Source organism: Artibeus jamaicensis, unplaced genomic scaffold, assembly GCF_021234435.1.
Source record: "Artibeus jamaicensis isolate MK-2021 breed Jamaican fruit bat unplaced genomic scaffold, CSHL_Jam_final scaffold_461, whole genome shotgun sequence".
Lineage (NCBI taxonomy): Eukaryota > Metazoa > Chordata > Mammalia > Chiroptera > Phyllostomidae > Artibeus > Artibeus jamaicensis.
In genome coordinates this window covers 311896-325468 of record NW_026522045.1, presented here as the reverse complement: position 1 = coordinate 325468, position 13573 = coordinate 311896, and positions in this window count along the sequence as shown.

The following is a 13573-nucleotide window of genomic DNA, read 5'->3' as shown; positions in this document are numbered from 1 at the left end:
TTGGGAAGCAGGATGCCAAGCAGCTAAAGCACAGCCCTGTAAAAATTAGCCCAAGAGACAACAGTGCTCATTTCTCCTATTGACAAAAGTGCTGAGAGTGATAGAGACTTTGAGAATTCCCAAATTCATGCCACCTATAGTTTCATACACAATGCTGAAAAACAACCCTCTGAATTTTGGAAATAGTCTGGATACAGTCTGGAATTTTGGATACAGTCTGGAAAATATGCTTCTAACAAAGAACACCCTTCCATGTTCTACATTAACCAAAGTCCCAAAGTGATTTTCAAGAGTGACTTAACAGATTATGAATGGTAATTGTCCAATCTATATGTTACTAAGACATAGGTATGTATAGTAATAAATAGTGAGAGAAAAATTTTTAATTTGTTTGTTAAAGTATGTGAATCAAAGAAATACACATCATTGTTTGTAGAGATGCTATTTATTTTTTGAAGTTCAGGGTTTTTTTTATAATCAGTATAAACAGTCTCAAAGATGACTATAGTTCAAAAGTGGAAGCAATTATGCAATTAAAATCTATTATCTGTTTTATTTTTGTGGTTTGTATTTATTTTCTGACCTTTGCAAAATATAATTAATTACATGAAAACTAAGGAATATGTGTTTGACATCTGTAAATAATAGAAATAGGTTTTCATAAGTGGGCATTCACAGTTAGGCAAGTCTTAGAAATAGGTTTATTTTTGTTCTATATTTTCTCCCACCTAAATTCTAATGGCTTTATTGAGACGTACTTCACATATGATACAATTCATCTTTTAAAGGGTACAATTCATCAGTTTTCAGTATATTCACAGAATTGTACAACCATGACCACAATCAATTTTAGACTATTTTCCTCACAGCAAAAATAATCCCTTCCTCAGCCATCACCCCTTCCCCAGCCCTAGGCAACCACTAATCTACTTTCTGTCTCTGTTGATTTGTCTATTCTGGACATCACATAAACAGAATCATACAATATATGGTGTTTGTGACTGACTACTTTCACTGAGGGTAACATTTTCAAGTTTCATCCATCCCTCATCAATATTTATTTGTTCATTATTACTTACTTGTTTCTTGGACCCAAATCAGTTATTTAAGCCACTTCCCCTACTAACACAGTGACAAACATACCTGCATACAATTCCAAGAATTGATATTTTCATGTGAATACCAATCTTGTCCTTCCTCTTCTGGCAAAAGCAGGAGATTTAGGGTTTGATTTTTCTATACAATAATATGACAGAAAAATTTCTTTCTGACCCAGGCCTTGTGTCTCATAGTTTATGAAAATGACCACATCTACCATATTAAACCAAGTATACATTATACAGCAGAACAACTCTTAGAAATTTATATAATTAAGCAAGTCAACCCAGAAACCAGTAACATTAAATTATATTTTACCTAATACAGTAGCAGAAAATATATAGGTTTTGTCTTACTTATTTTTAAGTCTTCTATTTTGACATTATTAGAAGTTAAAACATACCTCTACATCGGTGTCAGATTTATTCAGAAGGCTTTCTTTGAGATTTGCACATGAATTTTTCGGAAAATTTTGGAAAAGACTTTTAGTCATTGGATGATTTCTTGAGAACTAGATGCAAGGACATCTATTTGCCAATGCTTTTATTTATTTTTTTTAATAGCTCCATAATGTGGGCTTCCTGGTGCCTTCAAAACATAAAGGCTCAGGTGAGCTGTCATCTCATCATCAGCAGCAGCTTTATCTCGCAGCCCGATATTACACAAAGGCAGACCTGCCTCTGAACCCTATGAGCCAACACTGTTTTGCATGAAAATTTTCATCCTTTCATCCCTCATCATGCTGTTGATTTACATCATCAAAAGGCCTCAAAACCTCGGCTTCATTGGTGACCAAATTCAAAGACACACAGGGCCAAGCTTAATTGCAAATTTATAGAATAGAGCTTTTTTACTGTAGGCACAGCCTCATATATGGCCCTATGCTAATTATATAACTATTGGGTTGGCCAATATATTCATTCACTTTTTAAATAAAAATAAAAACCATATTTTTTCATTTTTACCGATAGCTTTATTGAACAACATATTCACCATTTTGTTCTACTAATTTCTGCCATCTTTCAGGCAACTTTATAATTCTATTTTCCCAAAACTTTGTATCTTTCTTTTTATTAATGTTCAAATACAGTTGTCTCCATTTTTCCACCACCATCTTCCCCCCACCCCCACCTCCCACCCTCAATCCTACCTCCCCTTTGGCTTTGTTCATGGGTCCTTTATACACATTCTTTGATGACCCTTTCCCTTTTTTCCCTGTTATTTCCCTCCATCCTCCCCTCTGGTTACTGTCAGTTTGTTCTTTATTTCAATGTCTCTGGTTATATCTTGCTTTCTCCTTCATTTTGTTAATTAAGTTCCACTTATAGGTGAGATCATATAATATTTGTCTTTCACTGCCAGGCTTACTTCACTCAGCATAATGCTCACCAGATCCATCCATGCTGTCACAAAAGGTAGGAGCTCCTTTTTTCTTTCTGCTGCATAGAATCCCATTGTGTAAATGTACCATAGTTTTATGATCCACTCATTTACTGATGGACACTTAGGCTGCTTCCACCACTTGGCTATTGTAAATTGAGCTGCTATGAACATTGGGGTGCATAGGTTCTTTTGGATTGGTGTTTCAGGATTCTTATGGTATAATCCCATAAGTGAAATTGCTGGGTCAAAAGGCAATTTCATTTTTAGTTTTCTGAGAAAATTCCATATTATTTTACACAGTGGCTACCACCACTCTGCATTCCCACCAACATTGTACTAGGGTTCTCTTTTCTCCACAACCTGTATCTTTTTGAACAAAGAACTGTTCCAGGTGCCTTTTGCAGTCTTGCAGGATATTAAATTTTTTTTCATTAAAAGAATTTTGTAAATACAAAAATAAATGGAAATCTGAAGGTGCAATGTCTGGTAAATATAGAGGATGAATCAGAACTTCCCAGTCACTGTGACAGTTTTTGCCTGGTCATCAAAGAAACATACGGTCTCACATTATAATGATGGAAGATTATGTGTTTTATGTTGGCTAATTCTGGACCTTTTTTTCAAGTGCTGCTTTGAATTGGTCTAATAGGTTGATGTACTCATTGGAATTAATTGTTTTGTTTTCCAGAAAAATCTCATAATAGAGAACTCCCTTCCAATCCCACCATATACACACCATCACCTTCTTTGGATGAAGACCTGCCATTGGTGTGGTTGGTGGTGGTTCATTTTGTTGGTCCCATAATCTCTTCCATTCCACATTATTGTAAAGTATCCACTTTTCATCACCTATCACAATATGTTTTTTAAAATAACAGAATATTTTCTTTACACTTAAGTAGAGAATTGAATGTGGAAATGTAGTCAAGAAGGATATTTTTTGCTTAACTTCTGTGGAACCCAAACATCAAAGTGATGAACTTAATCAAGCCTGGTGCAAATGATTTTCAACTCCTGGTGTGTATATTTTGAGTATGTTGGCTAACTCCCATGTGGTATAACATTGATTGTCCTCAATTAATGTCTCAATTTGATTGTTATCAATTTCAACTGGTCTACCCAACCATGGAGCATCATCCAGTGAGAAATCTCCAGCATGAAACTTCGCAAAACCCTTTTGGCACACTTAATCAGCCACAGCACCTTGTCCATACACTGTGCAAAAATCTTTTTTTATGTTTCAGTTGCATTTTTACCTTTCTTCAAATATTAAAGCATAATATGGCAAAAATGTTGCATATTTTCTTCCATCTTCAATATTAAAATGACTAACAAAAATTCACCAATTTTTGATAAGTTGTTTTAAAGATTTTATTTATTTACTTTTAGAGAGAGGGGAAGGGAAGGAGAAAGAAAGAGAACCATCAATGTGTGAGAGATACATCAATAGATTGCCTCTCATGTGTCCTTCAACTGGGGACCTGGCCCACAACCCAGGAATGTGCCCTGACTGGCAATTGAACTGGTGACCTTTTAGTTCTCAGGCCAGCATTCATTCCACTGAGGTACACCAGCTAGGGCTAATTTTGATAAGTTTTATTAATGCATGCCGATATGACAGTTGTCACAATACAATCTAACAAAATTGTTTTGAATGAAGTTAAGGACAACAAAGCTCTGCTAGAGCCATCTTACAGAAAAAAACTAAATGAACATTTTGTCCAAGCCAATATTATTAGAAGATGGCTTTTTCCTTTAACACTGTTTTTGATTATTAAATATGATGTATGACTATAAAGTAATTAGATTATAATGTAACTAGCATATTAAAACTTACATATATAATTTTAGTTAATAATATAGTAACAAATATTAAGTAGTAACTATGTCCAGGCACTGAGGATGCAGGAACATGTTTGTATGTTAATTTAACATGATAAATTAAAAATTATCTCCATGTGTATCTATTTGTGTGCTTTGTTTATGTTCTTTAATATATAAGCATATATCTGAGCAAAACTTTACTTACTGTACTTTGCATGTTATAAACCTGTAGCACTCAGAGCATGCTTCCAGCATACAAATAAAATTATGGCAGTTAGTCTGCTTTCTGATACATTCTGAGTACTGCTCCTTCTGGCTCTTAGCTTCAACTTGGCTCTTTGGACCTAGCCTCCACCCCATGTAGCCCCTTTACTCTATGTCCGGTCACAGGCTAACACCAGCAGAGACTCCCATGGAACAGGGAGTAAGAGATTCAAACTACTATAGGAGAGGGAGGATAACAAATGAAGCCAAGTAAGGAAGAGGAGGGGGAAGAGGGAAACATATAAGTTGACAGTCACAGGTGTATGTCAAGAGTGAGTACTCTGTGAGTATGAACTGCAGTTTTTGGCTGATAAACTCTCTGAAAGCATACACAAAAGTGGAGTTCTGAGCAACGTTAGGTTTATTTTAATGTGTGTATAGTCTTCTAAGTGTGCAGTGTTTCCAAAAAGAAAACTTCTCATTAGTTCCCTAATTTCTGTCTTTAAGGACACCAAAGACCTCAACCTTTGTACTTTTCTGCTGGCTACCATCCCTTTAAGTTTAATGTACAGCTTGTGGGTTACTGTGCTCTCCTATATCCCATGCTACCTGTCTGAATTGTTTTCTTAGCATCCAATATCAAAAATATTTCATGCCCTGGCCAGTGTGACTCAGTGGGTTGGTGGGTCATCCCATAAACCAAAAGGTTGCCAGTTCAATCCCCAGTCAGGGTTGCAGGTTAGCTCCCCGGTTGGAGTATGTACAAGAAGCAACCAGTCAATGTTTCTCTGTCAGATTGATGTCTCATTGATGTCTCTCTCTCTTTCTCTTCTTTTTCCTCTCTAAAAAGCAATAGAAGATGTCATAGGATGAGGATAAACAAAAGGTTTTTTATCCTGGATTCCCAATCTACAGTCTAGTATCATGGTATCACTACCTTCCCTGTCACCCAGTAATGAAATTTTCAAACCTACCATGATCTCAATCAAGAGGCTTACCATGTTGTCAAGGAAGCTGGAAAATACATATGTAACTTCAAAAGAATGTTACATAAATATAGAAGAGGAAGAGAGTAGGTAAGGTTTCATGGAAAACTTGGGCCTTTAAGTATAAGTTGGATTCCAAAAGTTTGAAATTAGAGGAGAGGGCATTTGAGGTAAAGGGAACAGCATTTTGTGTGTGTGTGTGTGTGTGTGTGTGTGTGTGTGTGTGTGTGTGTGAGAGAGAGAGAGAGAGAGAGAGAGAGAGAGAGAAGAGAGAAATAAGGATATGAGAGACTACATTGATTTCAGTTATTCAGGAGTAGATTGTGTTTCATTTTCTAAAGTTATTCTTCCTCTCTCTTACTTCTAGAAAGCTGAACTAGCTTAAGTTGAACTGTGAACTACATTTTAGAAGGATATTTCATGAGCTTTAGAACATAAATCCAACATCTTTATTCTCAGTTCTTACTTCTAGAGAGCACATTAAATTTCTACCTTTAGGGTAACTCACAGTAACTGGCTCTAATTTAAATATTTGCCTCTGGTCTGGGCCTCAGAGGATTCTCAGCCACACCTGCCAGCTTTGCACATCAAGGCAATTCACAAGAAAGGGTCTAGCCCCACTACAGGACGAGCCAGAGACATAGGCAGGTGTTCAATATGAACAGTGTTGAGTTAGGACAGTGGTTCTGAAAGTATAGTTTCCAGACCAACAGCATCAGCATCACCTGGAAATTTGTTAGAACTAAAAGTTCTCAGGAACTAACCCAGGCCTGCTGCATCAGAAACTCTGTGGCAAGTCCCAGCCTTCTGTGTTTTAACAAGCCCTCCAGGAGATGCTGATACATGCTCAAGTTTGAAAACCACTGACATAGAATAAAATAAGTCCTGAGCAAGAGGGTCATAGGATGGAGGAAAGAGGAAAACAAGGTACCAGCAAGAGATACTGAAGTAAATGAAGAAGGGAGGTACTAAAGAAGTAGTACACTGAATTGTAGCACTGCAACTGCCCTCCCAGGAACAACTCTTCTACTCAGATGTTTTAAAAGTGCTGAACTGCATGTATAGAAAGTAACAATAAACAGAGTACAATGTGAGACCAAATATTTAATGCAAGGTGAGAACACAGTAAGTGTTATAAGAGATGGATCAAATCCAAACCAGCAGGAGCTGTCAGAGCAAAGCAAAGCAGTGGCAGATGAGCAGAAGAGGTTAATTGATTGCTTTCAATGGTTTTATGGAAATACTGAGGCACCTGTCACTCAATTCTGTATTGCCAGAGAGAAGAACAAGCAGTCCCAAGGGAGGATAGGGTTAATGGGAGTGGATATACTTATGTTTCAAAATTATCTGAGTGGGTGCTTGAAGGAAACAAGAGAGTTCCTGTAACCCAGGCCCTTGAACTTTCATCAGGGAGCATGGCTTATTCCACATTCACAGCCCTCAAATGTGCAGGGAATTTCTAATACCAGCATAAATCCATGGACCTATAAGAAAGGAGATATATTTAAATCTGAATAAGATGGTTTGTGAACTAGCCTTTATCTTAACTTGAATCTACTGTGCTAAGGGGCTTTGTGGTTGTCAGTAACACAAAGTCTGTAAGGAGAGGAAACTAGAGCTGGTAGACACCCAAGTATTTAAGGTCAAAAATCTGGAAGAACTAATTCATCTGTACAGTGTGGTTTGGAGTGGTGGAGAAGGGCAAGGAGGTGGTCAGTCAGATAAGAAATCTAAGCAGGTTCCACTACAATGTAAGCTGTAGTCAGTGTCTGAGTACCTAATCAGGAAAGTGGGCCAAGGCAGTGAGGGATCCACATAATAAATGTCTGTGTTTGGCATCAGGCAAATCAGACCCATCAGCATACACAACAGGCGCAACTTCTAAACAGAGAAGTGGTTCTCAACCTATTTTCCACTGAAAGCCACCTGATAGATGAAGATCTTAGGTTCAAATCTCTGTTCCTCCTCAAATCTGTACTTGCTATATAATTTGGAACATGTTACTTAATTCCACTGTGCCTGCTTCGTGATCTGCAAAGTATTACCTATATCATAGTGCTGATATGAGGATTAAATGAGATAGTGCATGTCAAATGATTAACCCAGGGTCTGCCTCAGAAAGTACTGAATACAGTTCAGCTATTATTATGAGAGGAAGCAAACCTATGGTATACTCCACCTTTTATGAGACTTTGTGGCATTGACCAAGTAACTTTGCCTTAGTTTCCTCATTCAGACAAAGTGGGGTTAAGAATAATACCTCCATCATAGGTTGCTTTGAGAATGAGATAGATTAATGCATGAAAATGCTTACTACAGTGCCTGGTACATAGTAAATAATAAATGTTAACTGCAATTATTATTCTCAAAGGTATGTATAATTCCATGAATACTGAGGTATAATTGATGCACAATAAACTGCATGTATTTGACTGTACAATTTTACACAATTTGTATCCAAAATAGTAAAATTTCTATAAGAATAGAGTGGTGGCTGCCAGGGCCTGGGAGAAAAGGGAAAAGAGAAGTTGCTAGTCAAGAGGTATATCATTTCAGTCATGCCAGATTAATAGGTATGTTAAAATGGAGAGTACTTCCAGTTGAGACAGTTTTGAGTCCATATACCTGCTCTGTGCAGATCACATGTCCTGATAAATTGGAAGCAATGGTACACCTGACTATAGTGAAAGATCCACTGTATTCTTTTATACATGCCATTTCAATTCTGATTTTAACAAATGTAAGTAAACCATTTTGACTAAAAAAAGATTAATAGGTTCTAGAGATCTGCTGTGCAACATCATGCCTATAGTTAATAGTGTGTTGTACACTTAAAAATCTTTAATGAGGGAAAGATCCAGTCAGAAACAAAGGATACAATAATTGACATAAAAACAATTTACAGGGAAATAACAGTATAATGAATGAAGCTGAGAGTCAAATCAATGATTTGGAACAAAAAGAACCAAACAACAACCACACAGAACAACAAGAAGGAAAAAGAATAACGAAAAATAAGGATAGTATTAATAACCTCTGGGACAACTTTAGGGGGTCCAACATTCACCTTATAAAGGTGCTAGAAGAAGAAGAGGAAGAACAAGAAATTGGAAATCTACCTGAAAAAATACTGAAGGAAACCTCCCCCAGTTTGGTGAAGGAAATAGGCATGAAAGTCCAGGAAATTCAAAGAGTCCCAATTGTGATGGATGCAAAGAGGCCCACAGCAAGACACATCATAATTAAAAGGCCAAAGGTTAAGGATAAAGAGAGACTCTTAAAAGCAAGAGAATAGAAATTAGTTACCAGAAGGGAGAGAAAGAATGGGTGAAGAGTAAAGGGATTAAGAAGTACAGATAGGTAGTTACAGAATAGCCACAGGGATGTAAAGTATAATATAGGATGTAGAGCAGCCAAAGATCTTATACACATGACCCATGGACATGAACAATGGTGGGGAAATTGCCTGAGGGAGTGGAGGGTGCTTGGTGGAGGGGTTACAAAAGGGGAAAAATCAGGACAAATGTAATAGTATAGTCAATAAAATCCAATTAAAAATAAGCAAATAAATATGTTTTATGCAGTGTCTTCTCAAATATTTATTTCGAATTGGGTTGATAGTTTTCTCATTATTGAGTTCTGAGATTCTTTTTTCTATTCTAAATACAGGTCCCTTATTAGATATATGCCTTACAAATATTTTCTTCCAATCTGTGACTTGTTTTCTTGTTCTCTTTTTTTAATTCTCACTCAAGGATATGTTTTTTTTTATTGATTTTTATATATAGAGAGAAGCATACATGCAAGAGAGAAACATCAATCAGTTGCCTCCCATACACACTCTGACTGGGGACTGAACTCAAAACCCAGGTATGTGACCTGGCTAGGAATTGAACTCAAAATCTTCTGGAGCAAGAGATGACAGACGCTCCAATTAACTGAGCCACCCGGCCAGCATCGTTTTCTCATTCTCTTAATGGTGTCTTTTGAAAACCAGAGTTTTTAATTTTGATGAAGCCCAATTTACTGATTTTTATTTTATGGACTGTACACTGGATATGATATCTAAGAAATCTTTACCTAATTCAAGTTCACAAAATTTTTCTCCTATATTTTCTTTCATAAATTTATAGTTTTAGATTCAATTGTTTTTTCCACACAGATAATCATGTCATCTGCATATAAAGTCAGTTTTACTGAATCCTTTACAATCTGGATGCATTTAATTTATTTTTCATGCAGGATAGCACAAGCTAGAACTGCTAATAATAATATTGAATAAAAGTTAACTAGAGTGTTGGATTTGTCAACTTCCTGATTTCAAAATTTAGTACAAAGCTATAGTAATCAAGACTGCACGGTACTCTCATAATAATAAATACACCAGAAATATATCAATCACTTATGGTCAATTAATTTTGGACATGGAAAACATTCTGTAGTTTTTCAGTATTTTCAACAAGTAGTGTTGAATAGTATTTTGAACAAGTGGTGCTGAATCAGTTGCGTATACACACGGAAAAGAATAAACTTGGCTTCCTACTTCACATCATATATAAAAATTAACTCAAAATGGATCAAACATCTAGATGAAAAAACTGAATTTTTAGAATTCTTAGAAGAAACATAGCTGTAAATATTTTTGACTTCACTTTCTTATGCATAACACCAAAAGGAAAACTAACCAAAAATATAAATTGAATTTTATTAAAATTAAATACTTTTGTTCTTCAGAGGACACCATCAAAAAAGTGAAGGGAAACAAAGGAAAAATAAACAAAAGAGATTACATCAAACTAAACAGCTTTTGCATAGCAAAAGAAACCATTAACACAATGAAAAGAGAACTCAGTGAGTGGGAGAGCATATTTGCCAATGATACATCTGATAAAGGGTCAATTTCCAAAATATAAAAAGCACTTACACAACTCAACTCCAAGAAAACAAAAAACCCAATTAAAAAATGGTCAGCTCTGGCTGGTGTGGCTCAGTGGTTTAGTGCCAGCCTGATAATCAGGGGGTCACTGATCCGATTCCCAGTCAGGGCACATGCCTGGGTTGTGGGCATGGTCTGCAGTGGAAGTGCTTGCGAGAGGCAACCACACATTGATGTTTCTCTCCCTCTCTTTCTCCCCCCTTCCCCTCTCTAAAATATAAATAAATTAAATCTTTTAAAAAATGGGCAAAGGATCTGAATAGGCATTTCTTCAAAGAGGACATATAGATGGCCAATGGAAATATGAAACGATGCTCAATATTACTAATCATCAGAGAAATGCAAGTCAAAACCACAACGAGATATCAACTCACACTTGTCAGAATGGCTATTATCAATAAATGAACAAACAACAAGTGCTGGCAAGGATGTTGATAAAGGGGAACACTTTTGCTCTGTTGGTGGGAATGCAGACTGGTGCAGCCACTGTGGAAAATAGTGTGGAGTTTCCTCAAAAAAACGATAAATGAAACTGCCTGTTGACCCAGTGATCCCACTCCTGGGAATATATCCAAAGAAACCCAAAACACTAATTAGAAAAAAATATATGTACCCTTACATTCATTGAAACATAATTTATAATAACCAAATCTGGAAATAGCCTAAGTGCCCATCAGTAGATGAGTGGATAGAAAAGCTGTGGTACATTTATATAATGGAATACTAGTTGGCCATAAAAAAAGAACAGAAATCTTACCTTTTGTGACAGCATGATGGACCTGGAGATTATTATGCTAAGTGAAATAAGCCAGTCAGAGAAAAACAAATACCATATGATCTAACTTATATCCAGAATCTAATTAACAAAATAATCTGATCAATAAGATAGAAACAGAGGCATGGACACATGAAACAGACTGACAGCTGTCAGAGGGCAGGGATGTTGGGGATGGGGGACTGGATAAAAGAAGGTGAATGGATTAAGCAAAAAACAAACATATATATATATATACACACACATATACATATATACATATATATGTATACATATACATACATATATATTCACATATTCAAAGAAAACAGTGCAATGATAGAGGGAAAGAGGGGTGGGGGAAGTTGGAGGTGGGCAAAGGGGGAATAAATGGGGATAGAGGAAGAGTTTGCTTTGGGCAGTGGGTATGTGATGCAGTGTGCAAATGTTTTGTAGAGTTGTACACTTGAAACCTGCATGGGTGTGTGAACAAATGTCACTTGAATAGATTCAAAGGAAGAAAGAAAGAAAGAGACAAAGAGAGAGAGATAGGAAGAAAGAAAGAGGGAGAGAGAGGAAAGAAAGAAAAAGAAAGAAAGAAAGGAAGGAAGGAAGGAAGGAAGGAAGGAAGGAAGAAAGGAAGGAAGGAAGGAAGGAAGGAAGGAAGAAAACTATGCGGTTAGTTTACTGATATGTCCCCTAGAGCAAGGTACATAAAGGAAAGAATAAACAAATGGGATCTCATCAAAATAAAAAGCTTCTGTGTGGCTAAAGAAAACAGTATTAAATTAAAAAGACAACCAACTGTATGGGAAAACATATTTGCCAATGATACCTCAGACAAAGGTTTAATCTCCAAAATATACAAAGAACTTAACATGATTCCACTCTAAGAAGACAACCAACCCAATTAAAAAATGGGAAAAGGACTTGAACAGACACTTCTCCAAGGAGGACATACAGAAGATCCAGAGACACATGAAGAGATGCTCAATATCGCTAGCTATCAGAGAGATGCAAATTAAAACCACAATGAGATACCACTTTACACAGGTCAAGATGGCTATCATAAACAAAGCAACCAACAACAAATGTTGGAGAGGTTGTGGGGAAAAGGGGTCCTTAGTTCATTGTTGGTGGGATAGCAGACTGGTACAACCACTATGGAAAACAGTATGGAGTTTTCTAAGAAAACTAAAAATGAATCTGCCTTTTGAGCCAGCAATTCCACTGCTAGGATTATAACCTAAGAACCCCAAAACATCAATTTCCAAGAACCTATGCACCACAATGTTCATAGCAGCACAATTTACAATAGCCAAGAGATGGAAGCAACCTAGGTGCCCATCAGTAAATGAATGGATCCAAAAATTGTGGTACATATACACGATGGAATTCTATGCTGCAGAGAGAAAGGAGGAGCTACTACCCTTTGCAACAGCATGGATGGAACTGAAAAGCATTATGCTGAGTGAAATAAGCCAGGCGGTGAAAGACAAATACCATATGATCTCACCTTTAACAGGAAACTAAACAACAAAACAGATAAGCAAGCAAAATAAAAACAAATACACTGAAATAGAGAACAGGGGGAAAGTGACCAGAGGGGAGATGGGAGGGAATTTAAGGGGAAAAATGGGAGGGATTTAGAGGAACAAGTATAAAGGACATGGGGCCAATAACTAAGGGGGGTGGAAATGGGAGGGAGGTGGGGTGCATGGGGGAGGGGTGGGCTGGGTTGGGAGAAATAAACAGAAAACTGTACTTGAAAAATAACTAAATAAAAATTAAAAAATAAAATAAAATAAAATCTAAAATATTGAAAAAACCCACAGAAAATATTTGCAAATCATATAACTGATACAGGTTTAGTATCTAGAATATATAAAGAACTCTTACAACTCAACCATAAAAAGACAATCCAATGTAAAAATGGGTGACAAAAGATTTTAATAAACATTTCTTGAAAGAAGATATGAAAATGGCCAATAAGTACATGAAAAGATGCTCAGCATCATCAGCCATTAGGGAAAGGAAAATCAAACCCATAGTGAAATATCACTCACACTCACGATGATAGCTATAATTGAGAAAACAGGAAACAACAAATGTTGGCAAGGATGTGGAGAAATTGGAACTCTCACACAAAAATAGTGAGAGTATAAAATGATGCATCTACTTTGAGAAACAATTTGGCATTTCTTCAAAAGTCAAACATAGAGTTGACATATGAGACCAATTTCACTCTTAGTTATATACCCAAGAGAATAGAAGATATACGAGTATGTCCTCACAAAAACTTGTACATAAATATTCATGCCATCACTATCCTTGGTAGTTAAAACATTAAAATAACCCAATTGTCCATCAACAACTTACGAATGGATA